Raw genomic sequence first — 23,641 nt, forward strand, 5'->3', positions numbered from 1 at the left:
CACCTGAGCAGTGCTAGCTGGTAATAGCATATGTTGGCTTTACAACCACATAGAGAGGTGACTGCGGGATGACGTCACAAATCACAATCATCTCGCTATGTGGCACTGAGTGATTGCTGTAATTACGGTGGTGGATTATTGGTATCAGGTGAAAAGCTTCAAGATATAAATAAGGAGCTTACTGTGACCATTTTGAACAGGGACACTATGGGGGTTATTTAAAAAAGGCAAATCCACTGTGCACTACAAGTGCAAACTACAAGTGTGAAGTGCACATGAAATGGTACTGAAAGTGCACTTGAAATTGCAGTCGCTGTAGATCCGAGGGGAACATGCAAGGAAAATAAAAAACAGCATTTTTGCTTGCACATGATTGGATAATAAAATCAGCAGAGCTTCCCCTCATTTCAGATCTTCCCCTCAGATTTCTAGCGACTGCACTTCCAAGTGCACTTTAAGTTACAATTTCAAGTGCACTTTGCACTTGTAGTTTGCCTTTCGTAAATAACCCCCTATATGTATATTTTGTTTTAACATGGACACCGATGCACTTTATTTTGGATCTGTTTATATGGTTGTTATTTATTTTTTAAATACAGGATATTTATATAAAATATAGTGTGACCACAGATACTCAATGCTCTGTCTAATTGGGCGACTATGTGGCAGATGAGGTTTAATGTTGATAAATGTAAAGTTATGCACTTGGGGGCTAAGAATATGCATGCATCCTACATACCAGGGGGAGTACAACTGGGGGGATCTGTAGTGGAGAAGGATCTGGGGGTTTTGGTAGATCATAAGCTCAATAACAACATGCAATGCCAAGCTGCGGTTTCCAAAGCGAGCAAAGTCCTTTCTTGTATTAAGAGAGGTATGGACTCCAGAGACAGAGATATAATTTTGCCCCTGTACAAATCATTAGTAAGACCTCATCTGGAATATGCAGTTCAGTTTTGGGCACCAGTTCTCAAAAAGAATATCGGGTAACTGGAGAAAGTGCAGAAAAGGGCAACCAAACTGATAAGAGGCATGGAGGAGCTCAGCTATGAGGAAAGATTAGAAGAACTGAATTTATTCACTCTTGAGAAGAGGAGAATAAGGGGGGATATGATCCACATGTATAAATATATAAGAGGTCCATACAGTGAACTTGGTGTTGAGTTATTCACTTTACGGTCAACACAAAGGACAAGGGGGCACTCTTTACGTCTAGAGGAAAAGAGATTTCACCTCCAAATACGGAAAGGTTTCTTCACAGTAAGAGCTGTGAAAATGTGGAATAGACTTTCTCCAGAGGTGGTTCTGGCCAGCTCAGTAGATTGCTTTGAGAAAGGCCTGGATTCTTTCATAAATGTACAGAATATAACTGAGTACTAAGATTTGTAGGTAAAGTTGATCCAGGGTAAATCCGATTGCCTCTCGGGGGATCAGGAAGGAATTTTTTCCACTGCTGTAGCAAATTGGATCATGCTCTGCTGGGGTTTTTTGCCTTCCTTTGGATCAACTGTGGGTATGGAGTTGGGTGTATGGGATTGTACTATGTTTTTTATTTTGTTTGTTTATTTTTTTGTGGTCGAACTGGATGGACTTGTGTCTTTTTTTAACCTGACTAACTATGTAACTATGTAACTTTATTTTTGAACAAGAATACGTTTAAATATTTATAACACTAGTCACAGGGTTTAAATTTGTTTTAATAAGTGTGGTGGGAACACTTTGGGGTGTTAGCGGCAAGTTCACTTTAGAAATTTAATTTAGAAAGGTTGCGTTAATTAAAGTTTTTTTTGTTTAGGTAATAATCATATAATTTTGAAGATTCTGGAATTCTGGAAGGTGTGCCTTAAACAAAATCTTTGTTTTTGGATAAATTTTTGTGAAAATTAGCAGATCGGGAAAATAATTAAACCTGCTTCTATTTCAGATAAAATGTTGATATTGTTATTATGGAGATTTTATAGTATATTCAGTAAAACTCAACAACACATGTACATGTTTTAACCCTTTAAAAATGCTACAAGTACAGAAAAATAACTGGTGATTTTGTCAGGAATTCAATGAACCCCTAACTTCCTGCTGATGGTACAGAAACTAGCCTAGTGATCCTACCAGAAATCCAGTAAGCTCATACCTTCCTGCTGTGAGCTTACAACACAGTGTCACTGCTGTACTGAAATCCCAAAAAGTGTTATCAGCCCTGCCTAAAGTCCCATGCGCATTGGGTGTTTAGCCCCAGTGAATTGGGCTCTGGTGTTTAGCTGCTAAATGCCAGAGCCCCATTCACTGGGGCTAAACACCCAGTGTGCATGGGACCATAGGCAGGGCTGATAACACTTTTTAGGATTCTGGTAGGTTTCTGGTAGGTTTCTGTACCTGCAGCAGGACGTTTCTGTTAAATTATTTCCCAGAAAAACAATGCTACTGCTTGAGTCCCCCGAACCTGCCCAGTTTTTATAAGTAAGGAAAGGGCTCTTTGGAGGTGTAGTTCTGGGGAGGATGGGGGGGTGGGGGCATACCTACATAATAAAACTGACCTAGGGCACCTTTTTCCACACTGGTGATGATGTCACAAGTGTAATAAAAGCCTTTTCTTGCTACCAAAATACAAAGTGTAAGAAAAAAAAAATGAACGCTGGCACATATAAGAGGGAGATATAGGGATACACTTGAGACATGATTATACAAATTATTTAAAATATACATACCATTTAAATTCTGTCCTAGTGGGAATTGCATAATTGAAAATTCTGCATTTAGTTTGTATGGTGATGCTTTAACAGTGTTTTCTTTGTCTCAGGTGTCTTTTCCTACAAGTTCACATCTCCGGGAACCTATTACTACAGCAGTGGTTATGTCAATGATGGACAGACGTTATACATGCAAGGGGTGGTCTATGTCTCTCCACTCAAAGAAACCATCAGTGCAGTACAGGTGACAGTTGGAGGGTTTGAGGCTGATTATGTACCAGGTAAGTCATTCTGTAACCAGACTACTATTTGCCTATCACTGTTGTACTCGCAGCACTAGAAATAAGTCTAGCCTCTTACCATGGAACACAGTATCGTTGGGCTTCTCCATTTGGAATGCCTTGCTTCAAAAGGAACATAAACACCCAATAATTAAATGGCAATCCCATTTTTAGGGTGACTGGAGCTTATAGGAAGACATTTGTGACATCAGTGGCCAATAAGAACATAGTTTATAGCTTTATTAAGTACTATACCTATAAGAAAGTATAATAGTTATTAGGTCATAGTGTAAGCTTCCTATTTAGAACCAGGTGTGCACTCTACAAGCTCTAAGTACACTGAAGTGGTCCTTTGAGCGGCAAATTGGGTTTGCAGGTGAAGCAAATTGTCATTTTCCAAGGAACTCTGGATTATAGCAAATACCGGCTTTGCTGTGGATTCTGACAGTGCTAACTAATTTCTTCATCCCACTTCGAACAAGATATTTTATTTCAACAAGAGTTGGCAAAGGATACGAACTCCATCTACATATTTATTTCCTGCCATAAGGACCTGTGTGAAGAAGCATGGACCTCTTCACTACTACAATTAGATATCATTTTGCTCTGTTTGCCACTCTATTTTTTTCCCCTTTATTGTACCCATTACATGAGACTCAATTCTTGTCCTTGTGTGAAGCTTTCTGAATTAAGCCAGTAGACATACAAGCAGACATTCAGATTAATTGTGTTTTATTCAAAAGGTGCAGATGTGTAAAATATAGTAGAATGTGCATTTGTTTTCATCCAAATGCATTTTCGTCCGAAAGATCCGACTTAAAAAAAAATATTTTTCGTTGTTACAACAGTTCGATATAGATAGGAGATTCGACATGACAATAGCAATCTGGGTCTATCGAATCTGCGGTCGAATGTGCCTAACCTTAACTGTATTAGTCCAAGATTATTCTACATAGAGAGGAAAGATTCAACATAGAGAGAAAAGAATCGACATTATAGAGACAGTGTTGGGGGTAGACCATTCGACATGAACAAAAAAGATTCGACGGAGCAGCGAAAAACATGCAAACGTTGAATCTGTCATTGAAGGCTTATGGTGTCTGTCGAAAGTTCTAAGAAGATTCGACAAGCAGCTAAACTGTATGATGCCGCATTTGTACATTTCCGGTCAAATGCTCCCCCCATAGGCTATAGAAGAATTTGAATGTTGGTTGACTAGTAATAATTAATAAATATAATTATTTGTGTCATACAAAATTAGAATTCTTCTATAGCTTGTAGAAGATAAGACCAAATGAATAAAGACCAAAGGCTGCTTGGGGCCAAATAGTATAGATACTCATAGGTCAAAAGAGGGGTGTTGATTGCGGTAAAACACTGCTATTTTACCGCGATTTTACCGCGATTTTAATGCTCCGCTATAGGCGTATCCAGTGTGAAAGGGGTCTAATGAAGAAACATCAGTGGCTGTCCTAGCTTCGTTCAGCAAGAGCCCACAGCGTAGCACTCGCCGCATGTCACTGGAGAGCACATTGAACACATTTTATAAGTGGTCAGAAACTTGTAAATAACTCATGAAAGAATAACGTTACGTTAAAACCAAGCTCTTGTGAAATTCCCAATAAGTTTGATGTGTCACATGACCCTCTTCCTATTGAAAAAACAAAAGTTGGATTCAAAATGTCCGCCTTCAAAATGGCCGCCATGGTCACCACCCATCTTGAAAAGTTTCCCCCCTCACATATACTAATGTGCCACAAACAGGAAGTTAATATCACCAACCATTCCCATTTTATTAAGGTGTATCCATATAAATGGCCCACCCTGTATTATCAGACATGTGTGTGTTGTTCTTTGTTTAACTTTTATTTGTGTGTTTCTGCAGTTCCCCTTTCACCTCCACCAACTGCTGACTGTGCCGCTCCAGAACCTATTTGTCCACAGCTAGATGATAGTACAACACGTAACTATTCTATCTGGTTTGGGTACTCCAACTGTTACTCACCTTCCATTACCAGCATTACACCAACCTATGGAACAATTCATGACCCAATAACCATACTGGGATCTGGCTTCAGCAACGTCATATGTGCTAACCAGGTAACTATTTGGATGAGACCAAGAAAGACAAATAGATAGATAGATAGATAGATAGATAGATAGATAGATAGATAGATCTTGGTATATATAAAGTATAGCAAAATATTTCTGTGGTCGTAAAAGATTCTAAAGGGTCAGTCCACCTAAAATTCAGCTCTGGGTAGATGTTGATGCTCAATCTCTCACCAGTGATTTATATTTCTCAGATTTGGTTCTCCAGGTCCCACTTCTGTTATAGACATTATCAGGCAATGAGATAACATCTCCTGCAGCAGGAGAAGAGGGTGTATGAAGCACAAGGAAGAAGAAAGCAATTCATGTGGGAAGACCTTATTACTGGGTTCTCCAAGAGCTGTAAGAAAGCATTGTCTGAAAGATCTATTGATTACCGTACTTTTTATTTTTGACCTTAGGTGGAATTTCCTTTTTACAGAAATATTATAAAGCTTAGAGTCCCACGTTGGGTAATAGTGTGCATGTTAGTAATTTAACTGAACCAAGTACAATACTGCAGCTTCTCCTGAAGAAGTAAACATTGCTTCACGAAATGTGTCAAGACCAATATCAGTACTTGTTTACTTGTTTGTTGTGAAAACGTTGTCTTTATGTGGAACATACAGTACACTAATGTTTACATTTTTTTATCTTTTCTTTTTAATACATGGTTTTATATATTTTGTACCCTGCTTTTAATTTAAATATGGAATAACAGATTTATAATTGTACATAATGTGGTATAAATTTATTGGCGCAACTCCAAAAAATCCATTAGGCATCTTCTATATTCATAGCTATCTCCTGTTTTAAGGACTGAGTTGCGCCCACATCTTTACACTCTGATTATTCATATATTATGGTGTCTACTGTAGATCAGCAACTTTCAGGCAATAATTGGGATGAGAAAAGTGGTTTAGACAAAATTTTACAGAAGGGGAAAAAACTCATTGTATGGCTTATGTGAATTTTGCTTAAAAAAACTATTCTTATTTCTTTATTTATAGGGTGTGTCTTTTTTTTTAGGAGGGGAATGTTGTATGTTTTGTTATTGTGTCTTTCTCCTTTGTATATTTGATTGTTGTGTACTGTTATGTTAAACTATTTATTTTACTTTTTCGTTGTGCAAAAAAAGTTAAACAGTAAGTCAAAGGGCCCTTTCACACGGGGCGGATCAGTAATGATCCGCCTCCGTGTGTCCGTAAGCTCAGCAGGGATCGATCCGTATATCCCCGCTAAACCGGCGGCTGACAGGGCGGTCCCCGCACACTGTGCAGGGACCGCCCTGTCTTTTCTCTGCTCTCCCCTATGGAGGGACCGCGTGTCCGTGTTCATCCGATCCGCAGACGGAAGAAAAAATAGGGGTTTCTTCCGTCCGCAAAATCGGATCTTTGCGGAGGCGGGTGATTATGGGTGTCAGCGGATGTTTATCCGCTGACACCCGCAATCACATAGGGACCAATGTATGTCCCTTTTTTATCCGCAAACGGATGGATGAAAAAGCGGACACACGGTCCGCACGTCTGAAAGGGGCCTAATGAGGGCTATTTTTTGGCACAATACCAAATCTGAGCCAAAGGTGCACTTCATGCATAATATGCTGCATGGTCCATACATCAATTCCTGAAGTGTCACATTTTTTATTATATTATTCAAGCCAGATAGCACTGTATAATAGGATGGTGCCAGAACTGTAGGCGAACCCTAGGACCTGTTGCTTTTCATATAGTTATTCTGCTGCAGACATTAGAACCACTATTAGTAATAGAATAGAAAGAAGAAGTGAATTGGTTGCAAACCTAATCATAAAATATACTTATATCTATGTTTTTATTAGGTCTCAGTTGGAAAGTACCCATGTATAGTCCTGTCTGCTGATGAAACTTCAATAACCTGCAAGATAGATCCTCAGGACTCCATGAATATTGGAATTGCAGAACTTGTATCTTTAACAGTGAACAATTATGGGAACGCTATCAGTGCTATAAACCAAGAGATGGAAAGGAGATTTGCCTTATTGCCTCACATCGATTCCATCATACCGAACAATGGCTTTGCTTCCGGACGTACAAGAATAACCATAGTTGGATCTGGTTTCTCAAACAGCAACGCCACCATCATAACAGGCTTAGGCTGTAGTATTGTCTCAATTACCTACACAAACATTGTTTGTGACACCCAAGCCAGTTTCGCTCACACTGTTAATGTCCAGGTGACAGTCAATAGAATTACAGCATTGTGCAAAGGAAGCTGTAACTTCGTCTATACCAGCCCAGTCACAGTGGTTGCATCAAGCATTTCCCCAAATGTAGTACGCAACACTTCAACCGTGTTGAATATTTATGGCAGTGGATTTGGAGCAGACATTAACGACATAGCAGTTTATATTGGAGATAGTGTGGCAGCCATTGTGGTAGATGTTAATGACACGGAAATTAAATGCAGTGTAGATCCAATTCCTGCTCGTACCTATGCAGTCAACGTTATTGTCTTAAGCAAAGGCTTGGCCCAGGGCTCCTTGACCATAAATAGTCCTGCTGAAGCTGTACTCTTAACACCATCTGGAAGTGTTCAAGGTGGAACAGTTTTACAGATAGAAGGGAATGGATTCCCCCCAATGAATACTACGGTAAAAGTTGATGGCATCCCATGTTTTATTCTGTCAGTAACCCCCGGCAGGATTCAGTGTGTTACTCCTGCAAGCTCAGCTGCCAGGACTGCCACAGTAAACATTTACATACCATCGGCATCGTATCCTTCACTCAGATATACCTACTCAGAGGCGGACACCCCTACAGTAACGTCAATTTCTCCCAGCACAGGTATACAATTTCAAAATGGCATGTAAAGTAGATATAAAAACATTATCAATTAGTGTTGTTATGTATTAATTCAAAAATATAATTACATTTGTAAATTTAACTAATAGAGATACTTAAATATTACTTGGTTTCAGACTCTTGCAATCCCTGTACTTTCCGATTGGGGAAGGGGCAGACAATAAATTATGCTGTGGTTCATATGAGCTAGAACATAATATCCTGACTGCAGTGAGTGAGCAGAAGGATGACTCGCCACTGTACTCCTGCTGCTCCTTCAGTGTCTAGCTACATTACGGGGTAGGGATGTAACAAGGCTGAAACTCAACTACAAACGAGAAAAAAGCCAGGTCACTAACCTTGTTGTTCTTTTTGCAGGGTTGTGTATATCTAAAAAGTGCCTGAACAGAAATAGAAATGTTCTTTTAATTTTAAAAACCCTTAGGCTGGCCATACACATTACCGTTCAATCGTATGTTTTTTCTAAGGCCCCATACACACGATAGAATCCATCCGCTGAAAAATCCCAGCGAATGGGTTTCAGCGGATAGATCCTATGGTGTGTACACTCCAGCGGATCTGTTTCCGCGGATATTTCTCCCCTGGGATGGATTCCAGCAGATCGAATATTTGCTGACATGCTAAACAAATCTATCTGCTGGAATCCATCCCAACGGATGGATCCGCTGGTCTGTATAGACTCACCGGATCCATCCGTCCGAAGGGATCCCCCGCATGCGTCGTAATGATTCGACGCATGCGTGGAATTCCTTATATGACAGCGTCGTGCAAGTCGCCGCGTCATAATCGCGGCGACGGCGCGACACGTCATCGCCAGAGGATTTTGGCGCGGATTTCAATGCGATGGTGAGTACACTCCATCGCAGAGAAATCTGCTGAAATCCTCGAGAGGATTTATCCGCGGAAACGGTCCGCTGGACCGTATTCGCGGATAAATCCTCTTGTGTGTATGGGGCCTCAGAATAACCAAAATTTGTAATGTGAAGGCTTTCTAACAATAATTCATTGCATTTTTATAAAAGGGAAGCTCAAACACAATCATTGATAGAGCCAGATAGTAGTGTGTATGGCCAGCTTTAGTCACAATTTTATATTTAATGTCTATATTTAAAGTGGAGCGCCAGGCTCCTTCAGAAAAAAATAAAAGTCAGCAGCTACAAATACTGTACCTGCTGACTTTTATTATTATGACACTTACCTGTCTAGGAATCCAATGGTATCCTCACCTGAGCCGATTTTTTAATTGGCTATTAGGTACTGCCACCACCATCTAAGGGAAACCAGCAGAGAAGCCTTGCAGCTTCACAGCTGGTTCCCTACTGCGCATGCATGAAGTGTGCTGCGCTCCATTAATGGGTCGGCTGCAGGGGAAGGAGGGGGGCGGCTGAACTTCTGGCTTTCAAAACCAGGTACCCACCCCCCATGCTCCCCAAAAGGTGGCAAATGTGAAAGCAGAGGTTCTTTGCCCATGCATGACAAGGCAACATGTTTGCTTTAATACCCACCTCCCCAGAAGCACATACCATTTTTTCACTCTCTTACCACTTCTTTCAGCCACCAGGATCAATCCTAAAGAGTGTGTAATCGGTGGGTCACTGGAATTGTAGCTTATATAGGGCTAAAATTTGGACCACGTGACAGGACTGATTGGCCCAGTGCTAGCACATGGAGCATAACATGGCTGTTCCTCCAACCTTACTTTTGCTCCCAGTACTAAATAGAGTGGTAAAAAAACTAAAGAAATGTAAATATATTCTGTGAAGAGGGTTACAATAAAGAGATCCTTTTGTTTTGCCCTTAATAGCAGATATACATTCAAAAATACATTCAGTGATTTATTTTTATTACAAATGCATTCATTGGTTTATTTTTACTTCTACCTAGAATTAAGCTATAACATTTCAAATGTAATGGAGTCTTAATAATAAGACTTTGCTGTCATTGAAAAAAAAAACATAGAACAAAATTTCTGTACAGTTAAACCCCTGGTTCTGATATACAGGTGGGCCCGGGTTACAAACAAGACAGGGACTGTAGGTTTGTTCTTAAGTTGAATCTGTTTGTAAGTTGGAACAGGTACATTTTTTAAGTGTAGCTCCAGCCAAAAAATCTATTTTTAAGCTTTTTGGATAACATAGGGAAGGATTATCACCCCTGTAACATTTGTTTTGCTGTCTGTGCCCCTGTCCAGAAGATTGCACCTCACTTTCTGCCCCAAGGACAATTGGATTTCGAAAATTTGTTTTTTTTAGGGAAACAAGGATCTAAAGTTTTTTCTATGTCTTATTTACTAACAGGACCATCAGGAACCACCATCTCTGTTTTTGGCACACAGTTTGGTTCTGATGCCACAGATGTTGTCGTGGCTATTGGTGATGCCATATGTGTCATCACCTTCATATCAGATACTTTACTAAACTGCACAGTGACAGACCACTGGGGAGGAACATTCCCAATATTACTACATAATAAGAAAGGCTTTGCAAGATCCAGTGAAGCATTTACATATGAACTAAGTATGACCAGCATCTCTCCAAATCAAGGTGAGTGCCATTAGAAGTAGACCGCTGATGTAGACTAAGACTGGCCATGCATGAGTAATTTTTTTGTTCAACCAGCTTGTTGAATGAAAGAAAATGACTCAATTCCCTCACCTACACATTTGATGCCAACAAGTCAAAACCAACCACTGGAGACCACATGGATAGTGATTCTTCAGAATGATTTGGGCCTTTAGTCTCCACACACACAACATATTAATGCTTTCTGTGACTGTATGCATCAAGTTCATCTATCTTATTTAGTTGTCCTTTTCTTTTTTTTTTCTTCAATTTCTTTCAAGAATAATTGTATTTTAAAGGCAGTTGGTTCTTCTCATAATATGTCAAGACAGCTTCAGCCTAGTCATCTGGGCTTCTAGTGAAAAGTTTGGTCTTGATTTGTGGTAAAGTAGTTGTAAAGGTTAAAGGTTTTATATAAAAAAAAAATCTTCATCAAAGAAAAACAAACTTTCTATGTCAGTTCCCCCCAGCCCCCCATGAAATACTTACCTGAGTCTTATCTCGATCCAGTGCTGTGCCCCTCTGCAACAGTGCTGCTCTATTCACAGAAAGCTCAGCAGAAGCAGGTACCAATGGCTAATTACTGGCTGCTGCTGCTGCTGCTGATCAGGAAAAGTTTTCTAGCATGTCTTTTTCACAGGGTTCAGTCAAATAATCAAATTCTGTCGAGCAGAGATTGCCACACACTGATCAAAATGTTGCCAGTTCCAGCTGAACCAGACTAATTTGGTCAGTGTATGTCCAGCTATTTGCTTGCTCTTCCAAGTGCCAGTCTGTGTTCTTGTTTCTTGACTTTGGATTTTTATTGTTAGTATTTTTTCCAAAGACGCAGAGGCTGTCTACTAAATCTACGTCCTCATAAACTCTGAAGCAATTGTCTTCCTTGTCATAACTTTAGTTTTTTTAGCTGTCTCAACATATGAAATATAGTTGATGATTCTTCCATCAATTTTAAAATGTGGAAGAATATGTACCCCTTACTCATTCACATAGGGGGAACTGATATCTGGGAGCGTCCTTTTTGTTAAAGAAGGCTTCCACATTCCTATAAGCCCCCCTTCCACAGACCCCCACAACCACGGGCCAGGATTGTAGGGAATAAGTCCTCATCAACATCGGGACAAGGTGCTTTGCCAGGGGGTTTCCCATAGCAAGGTACCCTACCATGTGGAGTGCACGGTACCTGTTTGGGATGCATGCTCGCCCCGTTACTTTTTCTTGCCAGTACATGGCATGTTCAGATAAGAGTCTGGTAGCGATTTTGGGGGGTACCTCATGAGGGTTTTTTTCTACCATATTGAGGGCACCTTACCTGGTATGGGATGCACACTCGCCCCCCCCCCCCTTTCCTTGCTAGTACATTGCATGCTCAGATAAGTGTCTGGTAGCGAGTCTGGTACCCCACGATATATATATATATTTTTTTTCGTGGTGTCCCCCTTTATCAGATGTGAAAAACCTAGAATGAATTCTGGGGGAGATGTGATGTATTTTTTTATATTTACCTGTCAGCTGGGAATGTGCTGGGTGTGGGCGAGTCACTGGTTGTTAGCTTCCTAACAACCAGGCACACTGAGCAGGAAGCTGTCAAAATTAGCAGCAGTAGTAATACCTCTGCTAAAAATTTCGCTTCCCGCTGCAGATGGAGGTTCTCTTGACTAAACACCCATTCGTTGGGATTTTTGCACAGGAATCACTAAACACATTGTACACCGTGTAGATGTCTTCAGCATATTATTTACCATTAAAGTTAGTTGTTCTTACCCGGCGTTAGGCTTTATCTCTGTTGGTCAAATATTCTTTAACTCTTAGGCTGCATTCACACCTGAGCGACAAAACGCCTGAAGCGTGACACTCAGATACGCTGGAGGGGAGAAATAACATTAATCTCTATGGAGATGGTTCACATCTCAACGCCGAACGTCGAAACGCCGATCGCGTGAAGCTCAAACAAGTCCCTGACCCTTTTTTGTCGCGCGTATTCAGGCGGCTTCGGCGTTCGGCATAGCTGACAATGACCTGTAAAAAACATTGGGTTAAAAACGCCGCGTTTTGTCGTGGCAAATCGCGGTACAAAACTCTGCAATTTGTCGCGCCAAATCGCGGTACAAAACGCTGCGCTAAGGTGTGAATGCAGCCTTAAGCCCTGTATACACGATGACGCTGACTTTCATCAGTCTTGCCTACACACCATCGGTAAAAAATCTATTATGAAACAAAAAAAAATAAAAAATCTGATCGTGTCCAACGCGGTGACGTAAAACACTATGACGTGCTGAGAAAAATTAAGTTCAATGCTTTTGAGCATGCGTCGATGGATTTCCCCACAGACGATCATTTTTTTTCTATCGATTTTTTAACCATAAGAAAAATTTAAAACAGGTTCTATTTTTTTTTCACCGATGGATAAAAAAACTATGGGGCCCACACGATCGGTTCGTCCGATGAAAATGGTCCATCGGTTTGTTTTCATCAGATGAACCGATCGTGTGTACAGGGCTTTACTGTTGAATGTTCTTATGGCTTATTTGCCATATAATCAACTGTTAGGCCCCGTACACACGACCAAACATGTATGCTGAAACTGGTCCGCGGACCAGTTTCAGCATACATGTTCGGTCGTGTGTAGGCGCGAGCGGGCCGAATTCCAGCAAACATTTGCCCGCCGGGCCTTTTCCCAGCAGACAAATATTCCTGGACGTGTTTTAAAACCGTCCGCTGGAATCCTGCCCGCTCGGACATGTACGGTCGTCAGTACAGACCTACCGTACATGTCCGAGCGCCCGCCGTCCCTCGCATGCGTTGAATGACTTCGACGCATGCGTGGAAGCCTTTAAATGGCGTCATCGCCACGTCATCGTCGCGGCGACGACGCGGACACGCCCCGCGTATTGTTTACGCGCGGACTTCTGTACGATGGTTAGTACAGCCATCGTACAGAAGCCCTCTGGCAGGCATGTACGGTGAAAATGGTCCGACGGACCGGTTTCATCGTACATGTTTGCCCGTGTGTACCGGGCCTTAGAGAATGTTACATTTGCCCTGCGAAAGGCAACAAATAGAAACTGACTTTACACACATGTTACAAACATTATTGGTAGCAACTTTAATGCGAATGTTGAGACATTCCCAAAAAATGTAAAGAGACTTAAGTGACGCAGATTATAAAAAGTTATGAAATAGTTATTGCTGTGAATATTTATTGTGAAATTAATATGTAGTCAATTATTTATCTCTTTATGCTGTTTAGGAAGCTTCGGTGGTGGATTGATGCTCTCTATTGCTGGCTCTGGGTTTAATGAGACGGTATCCAAGGTGGTGATCTGCAACTCTGAGTGCAAAATAGATCAAGTGAGATCTAATGCAAGCTTCCTTCTCTGTGAATTGCCTTTGAATAATGGTAAGTAACGGAACTACCCATCAAATCAATACAACTTCACTGAAAAAGATCAGCAGAGCATATTAGAAATTCATGTTATTCAGTCTTATAGGTAATAGATCTTAATTCATAAAATGCTTATGATCATATTTGTTTATTGCACTATATTTTATCAATATTTCTCATATCTCCAAAGATAAAAGACAGGAAACTGTTTCAAGTTTGGAAATAATTTGTGGAATAATGCTGATTACTACAATATACTGATAACAGTGGGCATGTATAAAAAAGGTGAAGAGTTAAAAGAAAGATGCGAAGAGGCAAACATTCAACATAGATTTATTAATTTGCAATTGTTTCCAAAGAAGCCAATGCATTTCATGAGTAAGACCTCGTTCACATGGGCGTACATATACCCTGGCGAGGGCTGTGTTTGCCTGCATAGGGATGTGCAGGTGTTCCATGCATCCCTGTATGGGTAGTCCATTTTGACAGACACACACGTCAAATTGGGAGCAGCAACTATGTCCATGCGACCCAATTGACAGGAATGGGGATGTATGGGAACGGCTGTGTATCCCCGAAGTAGGAAATTATGGCCCTCACACTATGCTTAATTGTGTCAATGAGGCCAAAATCGCACCCCTGTCTTCGGGGCAAGAAATCATAATAAAATTCTAAGTAAACATATTTCCAAAATCATCTCAAAACATGATTATATCTCTCTCTCTCTCTTTTTTTTTTTTAAATAATACATTGTTTTAAAAAATTAAACCATAAAGAAATTGAAAAAGAGATAAAAATGAAACAAAAGAAAAACAAAACATAAACATCTCATAGACATTTATATAATTATAAAGAATAGGGAATATGTATCTAATCATCTATAATATCTCTATACTGTATATAGATAAGGGGGTAATAAATCAGGTAAGTTTACCACTGTAATTTAATACATTTAGACACAGCTGGACTACACAAGACTTGTTCATTTAACCTCAAAGTTGAAATCTAATCTGACAATTGCCTTTAATGCAAAATTGTAAAATAGATACTGTACCTCGCAAATTTGAATAATATGTACAGTCATAATGAGGGCTTCTATTTCCTCCCTCTTAGACTTTTAAATAAGTGTTTTGTTATATATTTGATAACTGCAAAAATACCTGTTTATCCTGCTAGAAATCTTGTGATCTGATAACTTCCTGCACTCTCTGCCTTTGCACTCAGTTCTCAGATATTTTAATGGACTACAAAACCCCTCCCCCTGTCTTATGGGAGAAGTGATCTGTAGTTCTAACGTAGTTTCTGTTCTTGGGTGACAAAGCTGCTCCTCCATAGATGCAGTGTAGTAAGTAAGCATGGTCACCCCCTGACAGGAAGTGTATGCTGGCAGGATCTCAAGGTGAAATTAAACGGGAAAAAAGCCTGAAATAAGGAAACTAATCCAGACACCATATCTAAGGACTGGTATGCTGCAATATACTCTATGGTATTTTAGTTTTTTGGTTATTTTTTGGTTATGTAGCACCCTCTAGTGTGTGCTAGAAGTTACTGTAGACAAAATATACTTTGGCTCAGGGCAAGCATGAGCTATGGAATCTGAGTTAGGGTTCATTAAAGTTCAGGGCTGGGTGACTCATCATGACAGTTCTCTGGTGCCTGCCCCTGGTCTACAAGGCTGGAGAATATTCTAGAACTAGAGGGCAGGGGTTAGGAGGAGTTGCCATGCATATTTATAAAGCCTTAGCCAATCCCTAGTAATGGGCTGGCAGGGGGCAGAGAATACCTCATAAATAGACATGGGCCATGCCAGCAGGGCAGTCACATGGAAGATGCAGTGTTGAGGAGGCTGTCAGTGGCCCTTGAGGCAAACCCCCTACTCTGGGGGGGTGTTCTGCCTCTGGCCCGGGGATCGGGTGCTGAAAGAATACTGCTAAAACACAAAGGAGTAAGTCTTCCTGGAGGCATGGGAGCAAGAGAGGACAGAGTGCGTAGTGCAACACTGTGGGGACTTACAAAGGGGGGAGAATCCACATGTAGCCAGTCTCTCTTGAAGACAGTGGCGTGCCTTAGTCTTCAGTCCTTTCCCTGAGAGATCTCCTGAGAGTCAGCCGGGTGGGCTGGTGAAGAGTCAGTTGGGTGGACTGGTGTGGAGAGGCAGCCAGGAGAGCTGGTGAAAGGGGCACCTGCAGCTGGGAGGGCTGGCAGAGCCTGAAGAGGTGGTGCTGGGATCAGTGACCACACAGGAAGTGGCAGAGAAAGTTACAAGCTGTGTCACTCCATTTGTGCTACTGTTAAGGGACTGTGAGTTCCTGCCTGTAATGGGCCATTCCTAAACTGATGAGGAGACTGTCAAGTGTTTTTTCTGTATTTTTGGTTGATATTCTGTCTCTATCATTTAAACTACAACTATGATAAAAATTCTAGATCCTTAATTTCTTTGTAAGTGGGCAAAATCAGCAGGGGATCAAATAATTATTTTCCCCACTGTATATAGAAAGTTGTCCCTGAAGTTGTTGAAGTCAAGTTGTCATCCCATAACCTCCCAACCCTGTCCAAGTTATTAACCCTCTAATAAATAAAAAAAACAATGCCACAGACTGCTCTGACTCTGGGTGCTTGTGGAGATTTGGTGTGCCTGGCTGTGCAGGAGTGGGGGATGCTTGTTTATCTGCAGTGCGCTACAGTTAAGATATGCTTTAAAGGGAATTAGTTGTAAGAGAAATACAGAGGCACCATTGCTGACCTTCTTCTGGCTTTAGTACCCTCAGAGTTACTGAACTGAAACAAGCATGCAGATTAGAAAGTCAAAACTCCAGAACTGCATAGTTGTTCCAGGTCAGTACCTCAGAAAACCATTGAAACAACAAGACAAGCAGTCAACTGGCATTGACAGTAGAGATCAGAAAGAAAGCCTCTGTAAGGCCCCTTTCACACGGGGCAGCGGAGGTGCGGTGGCGGTATAGCGGTGTGATTTTTAGCACCGCTATATAGTCATATTTACCGCAATATTTGGCCGCTAGCGGTGTGGTTTTAACCCCCGCTAGCGGCCGAAAAAGGGTTAATACTGCCCGCAATGCGCCTCTGCAGAGGCACATTGCCGGTGGTATTACCGCGGTTTCCCATTGATTTCAATGGGAAGGAGCGGTAAACACCCTGCTCCTATACTGCTCCAAAGATGCGGCTAGCAGGACTTTTGGAGTGGTCCTGCTAGTGCACTGCTTCAATGTGAAAGCCTTCGGGCTTTCACATTGAAGACTGCAGGGCACAATTTTTTCAGGCGGTGTAGCAGCGCTATTTTTAGCACTAAACCGCCTAAAAAATGTGTCAGTGTGAAAGGGGCCTAATTTCTTTAGTCTATGGAAGATATTTAAATTTGTACTATCAAAACGTTAGAATTTATTAATGCTCCATACAATAAATACAATAAAGACTACATTACATGTACAATGATATTACACAAGTAAGTGGTAAAAATGTTCTTATTCTTTATGTCTTTTTTCCCAGTTACAAACGCAGCTTCTCAAGTCTGTAATGTTGGTGTCATTAACCCAAACAATTCTGTCTGGATCAACAACTCGTTTACCTACTCTACTGCGCTAACCCCTCTCATATACGATGTCACCCCAAAGAGAGGAGGAACCGCTGGGGGTACCAGACTTACCATCTCCGGATCTCTGTTTGGGTATCAATTATTCTTTTAATACTTTTCTACTGGCCCTCACTGCAAACTGCTTTCTGCTACTGCTAGTTTTCCAGTATTTAACAAGCCAAGAATTATAAGTTTAGTTCAGCAGTGTCCAATATCTGATAGAAGCTGAGCTTATGATAAGGCTTTTCTTATGCCTCCTGTCCATTACCCCCTGGAGATGGTGACAGGGTGTGTAGCAGAATGAGGAGTAGCATGTGCCTGTGGTGCGTCCTGACACAGTGAGTGGTCTGTAGAAGTTGAAAGGATGGACAGCCGCACCTCCAAAAAAAACCTTCTTTATTTAAAAAATAGGTGAAAAATGCACTACAAATAACAGCAAAGGGTGGAATACAGCCTACGCATTTCGCACTGCGATCAGTGCTTAGTCATGGCTAAACACTGATCGCAGTGCGAAACACGTAGGTTTTTTTGTAGGTGCGGCTGTCCATCCTTTCAACTTCTACATTTTGCCTTGTGCATTGCCGGCACTCCTGGCCTCCTGAGCAGCTACTGATTGTCCAGCAGACCCACCTTGAGCGGTAATTTCTCTCTCCACAGTGAGTGGTCTAATGACAGTTTGGAGGACTGCTTGGATGCTGTGGATGCTCAGATTGAAACTTGTGTAGGGTGCTGTGAATGCTCAGAATAAAACTTGTGTAGGGTGCTGGCACACAGGTGGAACAGAAAGCAAATCTGTAGTCAAGACAAGCCAGGGCCAGCAACAACTAAGTAGCAGCAGTGCTAAATCGGACAGCAGAAACAGGATCAGGAGCCAAGTCAGGGGCTGATATCAGAAGAGCAGCAGAAGTACCAAAAGAGCAGGCTTAGGATGAAACCAGGACCCAAACCAATGTCAGCAATAGATCTGGATAGAGCAGAGCCAAGAGGCAAGCTGGGTCAAACACAGGATAGCGTAATGCAGTCCTGGTCATGAGGCACAGGAGCAGATACCCATGCATCAACATTTGAAGATATGTACAAGGCTTTGGCTCCATGCACCAGACCATGAGATGCAATCTTCAGGCACGGCCATACACTCGATCTTCCTGAGTATTACACTGATCTAAAATTATTTAATTTGTGAATAGAGTGTGCTAAAAGTGGAACTGCAGGGCAGAAAGAGCAAAACAGAAAGAGCTTATCACTCCTGCTTCTTCTTCTTTTCCAGTCACAGGCTAGGGATGAGTCCATAATAGCCTGGGCTCAGAGAAAGTGATTTTATTGATACTAGTCATTATTTAAATACATATAAGGACAAAAAAGAAGTACTGCAGGGGAGGGACATCGCCAGGCTGAAGGGAAGTTTTTTATATGTCATTTTAAATGGGCTATTAAATTTTATTTTGTACTTGAATTCTGCTTTACAGCCTAAATCATTTTTGTTCATGCCACTGGTATAAATACACTCTGATGTTGTAACCCCACCCCAGTCTACTAAAGTAATGGTCATTTTGTTTCTGCCCCTGTTCCTATCGCTTTCTGTTCATTTTGATAGAAAAAGAAGAAAAATTTGTGCTAGGTGCAAATATATGTAAATAAATGAATAAATATATCTTTGTCAGATGTCCTGCTGCTAAAACACTATAACCTTGATATAAGGCACAACAAAAATATACAATTCAAGTGTAGAGCTGGAAGCTGAACCATATGCACCATATAATTCAATGTGTGAAAGTGCAATGTGAAAAAAGTATATAAAAAACAACGAAATACAATGATGTAATATAAAGTGAATATTGAATAATTGAAAAGTTTATAAATGAAAAAACTCCCATGGAGAGAAGTGAAAGTTCACATAGACCTCCAGTGATCTAAACACAGAGAGGCAGATCCACAAAGATCTGCACCGGCGCAGCGTATCTAAGATACGCTACGCCACCGTAACTTACTTAGCTTTGTTTTAAATCCACAACGAATTTGTGCCGTAAGTTACGGCGGCGTAGTGTATCTCTCGCTGCGTAATGGCGCGGAATTCAAATGCGGCGGGTAGGGGGCGTGTTTCATTTAAAAATGAATGAATGAACTGCGCATGCGTCGTCCCTAAATTTCCCGCCGTGCATTGCGCAAAATGACGTCGCAAAGACGTCATTGTTTTGACGTGGACGTAAATTACATCCAGCCCGATTCACGGACGACTTACGCAAACAAAATAACATTTTCAAAATTATACGCGGGAACGACGGCCATACTTAACATTGAGTACGCCACCATATAGCAGCTTTAACTATACGCCGGAAAAAGCCGACTAGAGATGACGTAAAAGAATGCGACGGCCGCTCATACGTTCGTGGATCGTCGGAAATAGCTAATTTGCATACTCGACGCGGATTACGACGGGAACGCCACCCAGCGGACGCCGAAGAATTGCATCTATGATCCGACGGCATACGAAGACGTACGCCTGTCGGATCTAACCCAGATGCCGTCGTATCTTGTTTTGAGGATTCAAAACAAAGATACGACGCAGGAAATTTGAAAGTACGCCGGCGTATCAATAGATACTCGCTTCGTGGATCTGCCCCAATGGATGGAATCCAGTACGTGAAGGGACCCGCCACCAGGGGGAGAAATGAAGGCTTACCAACTAGCCAGTGACCGCCCTTCTCATTATTAGGAAAAGGAGGACTGAATAGTACATTTGTTATAGGCAGACAATGTTACTTTCCCTCTCAGCCTGCAAAATTGTCCCTATAAAGTAATTGGAAATGTCTAATGATCAACATTTTTCTTTCCTTTCTAGCAACGATGCCTCACATATCGCTGTCACAATTGCACAGTCCCCGTGCATTGTTCAATCCGCTAACAGCACACAGATTGTTTGCATTACCACAGCCCATTCCCCTTCACAAAAAGCCAAGGTCCGGGTGAACATTGGAGGCCAAGGAGTAGCTCTAATGGTAAGATTTTACATGAACCAACATTGTGTGACATCCTTATTATTGATAACATCTACCATCTCAACAATAGAACATAACACATCTGTAGATGAGAGACTCACTATTAAATAATAAAAAAATAATGGCAATGTTCTTAAAGGTGTGTAAAAAAATAAATACTGCGCAGGTCTAAACAGTCTTATATGGTGAGAAACCACTTGAATTGGTTCAAAAAACAGTGAAAAAAATAATAAATAAAAAATAAAAATAATTAAAATAACAAATATGAAACTAAAAAGCTGCTGCTGCTCAAAATGTCAGATAAACATAAATTGCAAATAATAGTGGTATAAGCTGCGCTGCAATATGATGTGAAAAATCAATATAACAATCAAATTATAAAGAATATGATGCACACAAAACGCTAGTGCAATGTGAAATGATTAGGTGAAGGTGCAAAGTCCATATAAATGGATGTATCTCAGGGAAAATCAGGATGACAGAAAGTTCTCCGAGTGTGTGAAAAAGTATCCAAACTTATCCAGTGAATCTGTAAAGTAGATAGCAAAGTCCTCCACCGTTAAATCCTAACTGCTTACCACAACGATAAGTAAATCAAGCATGTAACCGTGGCTGCCAATTCCAAGATTCCAGGGGAAATTTTTCACTTTATCTTTGTTTCAAATATCAGACTATTCACTTTCCAGAGTATGACCCAAAAGAGAAAAGGCTGACATAGCGTGATACCGTAATAAAATTCGTTTATTAGTAAAAGTGTTGCACTTACAGTTATGCAGTAAAACAGTGCGTGTATAGTAATAGCCGGCCGGCTTAACTGTCCGCTCGTCCTTCCGGATAGAGTGCGCAGTACAATTCGTGGTGACGTCAGCACGCCGCTTCTCCCTACGCCGTTTCGTCACAACAATGACTTCTTCCAGGGGCACAAGCGGCGCGCTGACTCGCCACTCTTTTAAAAGCAATAACAACATCCGGGACCGCCCAGCTCTGAACCTTGGAGATCGCGGGCGCAAACCGCCATGTTTGAATCGGGATCCCTGCCACCAATGAATAGTAATGCAGGCAACAAAACTCAAAAGCGGGGATATATATAGAATAAAACGTACAGTCTAAATCAATGATTCATACGCTTTAGGAGATAAAATTTTGAAACGAACGATTAAAAATTGGAATTAAAAAGATAAACAGGTTTGGTAAATGTGAGAAATTATGTGATGAAAATTATCTCACATACCATAATATCCTGAAAAAAGAAAAATTATTTATAAGCACTGGTTGCAAGTGCCGATAGATCTTGTGGCCATAAAAAATATTAAAATAAAAATTAAAACGCTTCCAGCTGGATTTGCATTAATGGTTAGTTGTCAGCAAGAGTTAGCTAATTAGGCTGCCCTCTTGTGGCCACAACAAAAAAGACTCAAATCACAGCTAGAGGATATGTAATGCAAATACAGAACATGACACTTATGACAAATGTCAAATTTCAATTTGATAACAGTTCTTGTGAGCCAAAAATGGCTCAAGATATATCTATATCATAATGGATATTAATGTTAATAAAAAATATGTAAAAAATATTATAAAAAATATTATTAGATTAACCAAAAAAAAAAAAAAAAAAAAAAAAAAAAAAAAAAAAAAAAAAAACAAGAGAAAACCTTGAATGTAGAAAAAGCCCAGATACACCAAAGATCAGAGCTGGTGTACAAGAAAAAAACATTTATGATAACAGGAACATAAAAATTAGCCATTGTCTATGAAGGCATTAACATCGGTGTCTATATTCAGTCCAAAGGGAACATATGTCCGGACTCTATATATCCAGGCCATTTCGAGCCTGGATAGTTCTCTTACTAATGAGTTGCCTCTCCAGTGGGGATCGAATTTATCAATCCCAATGAAGAGAGTGCCTTCTGGGTTTCGATCATGAAATTGGTCATAGTGATTGGACACAGAATGTTTTGGGAATCCAGATCTAATATTGGTGATATGTTCACCTAATCTAACATTCATTGGTCTTTTGGTCCTGCCAATATACTGTAACCCACACGGGCATTCTAAAAGATATACGACACCAGTTGTACTGCACGTAATAAAAGGCTCTATCTTATGTTCTTTCAGAGTGCTTGTAGAGATAAAGGATAACGTTTTCTTAGATTTTATCTTATTTATCCTACACACTGTACAATTTCTACATTGGTGATAACCCTTGATGTCTCGTTGAAAGAAAGACACCTTTTTCGTAGGAGGGTCAACCACATTAGGGGCTATTTTGTCCCGAAGTGAGGGTACACCTCTGAAAATTACTTGAGGGTTTGTGGGTAAGAATGTATTTATGATCCTATCATTGGACAGCAGGTGCCAATGTTTCTTAATCAGTTTTTTTATGGCATAATGTTGGTTGGAATAGGTAGTGACAAATGGCACTATGGGTCTATCCCCACCAGATTTAGTACCAGAGGTCAACAATACATTCCTATCCAATGCAGCAACTTCCTTAAAGGTACTATCCAAGATTAAAGGGTCATATCCCTTCTCCAGTAGCCTGACTTTAAGTGTCCCAGCTTGGGCTTCGTAATCTTTCAGGGTGGAACAATTCCTCCTCATCCTAATAAATTGGCTTTTGGGAACAGAATTTAGCCAATTATCGTGGTGACAGCTTCCTATTGGGATAAATGCATTCCTGTCTGTCTTTTTAAAGTAAGTTTTAGTCAAAAATGAGTCGTTCTCCTTCATAATGGTAAGATCAAGGAAGTCAATAGACTCCTGACTGGCTTCAAATGACAGACATATACCTCGTTCATTGATATTAAGTGAGGACATAAAGGAATCCAATTCTGGTTTGCTGCCTGTCCATAGGAGGAGGACGTCATCTATATACCTAGCCCACAATTTAATGTGGGGATGGGGATCCAGGTAGATGACGTCCTCCTCCCACTTGGCCATAAACAAATTGGCTAAGCTAGGCGCGTACTTCGCGCCCATGGCAACTCCACGAACCTGTTTATAATAGTTATGATCAAACCAGAAATAATTTTGGCCTGCAGCATATTCCAATAATTCCATAAGGAAACCCTTCTGTGGTGGTAATAAATCAGAAGAGAGATCCAAATAGTATTTAACAGCTTCTAGGCCCAAATCATGGGGGATGATGGTATACAGAGATTGAACATCTGCGGTTACCATCCATACCCCATGATCAGCCCTTAAT

The 23,641-nt window shown here is 40.8% G+C and overlaps 1 pseudogene; it reads left to right on the forward strand.

The window, feature by feature from the left end:
• Window positions 1-23,641, forward strand: part of LOC120941314 — a 258,756-nt pseudogene that overhangs the window by 128,412 nt on the left and 106,703 nt on the right.

This window comes from Rana temporaria, chromosome 5 (genome assembly GCF_905171775.1).
Source record: "Rana temporaria chromosome 5, aRanTem1.1, whole genome shotgun sequence".
NCBI lineage: Eukaryota > Metazoa > Chordata > Amphibia > Anura > Ranidae > Rana > Rana temporaria.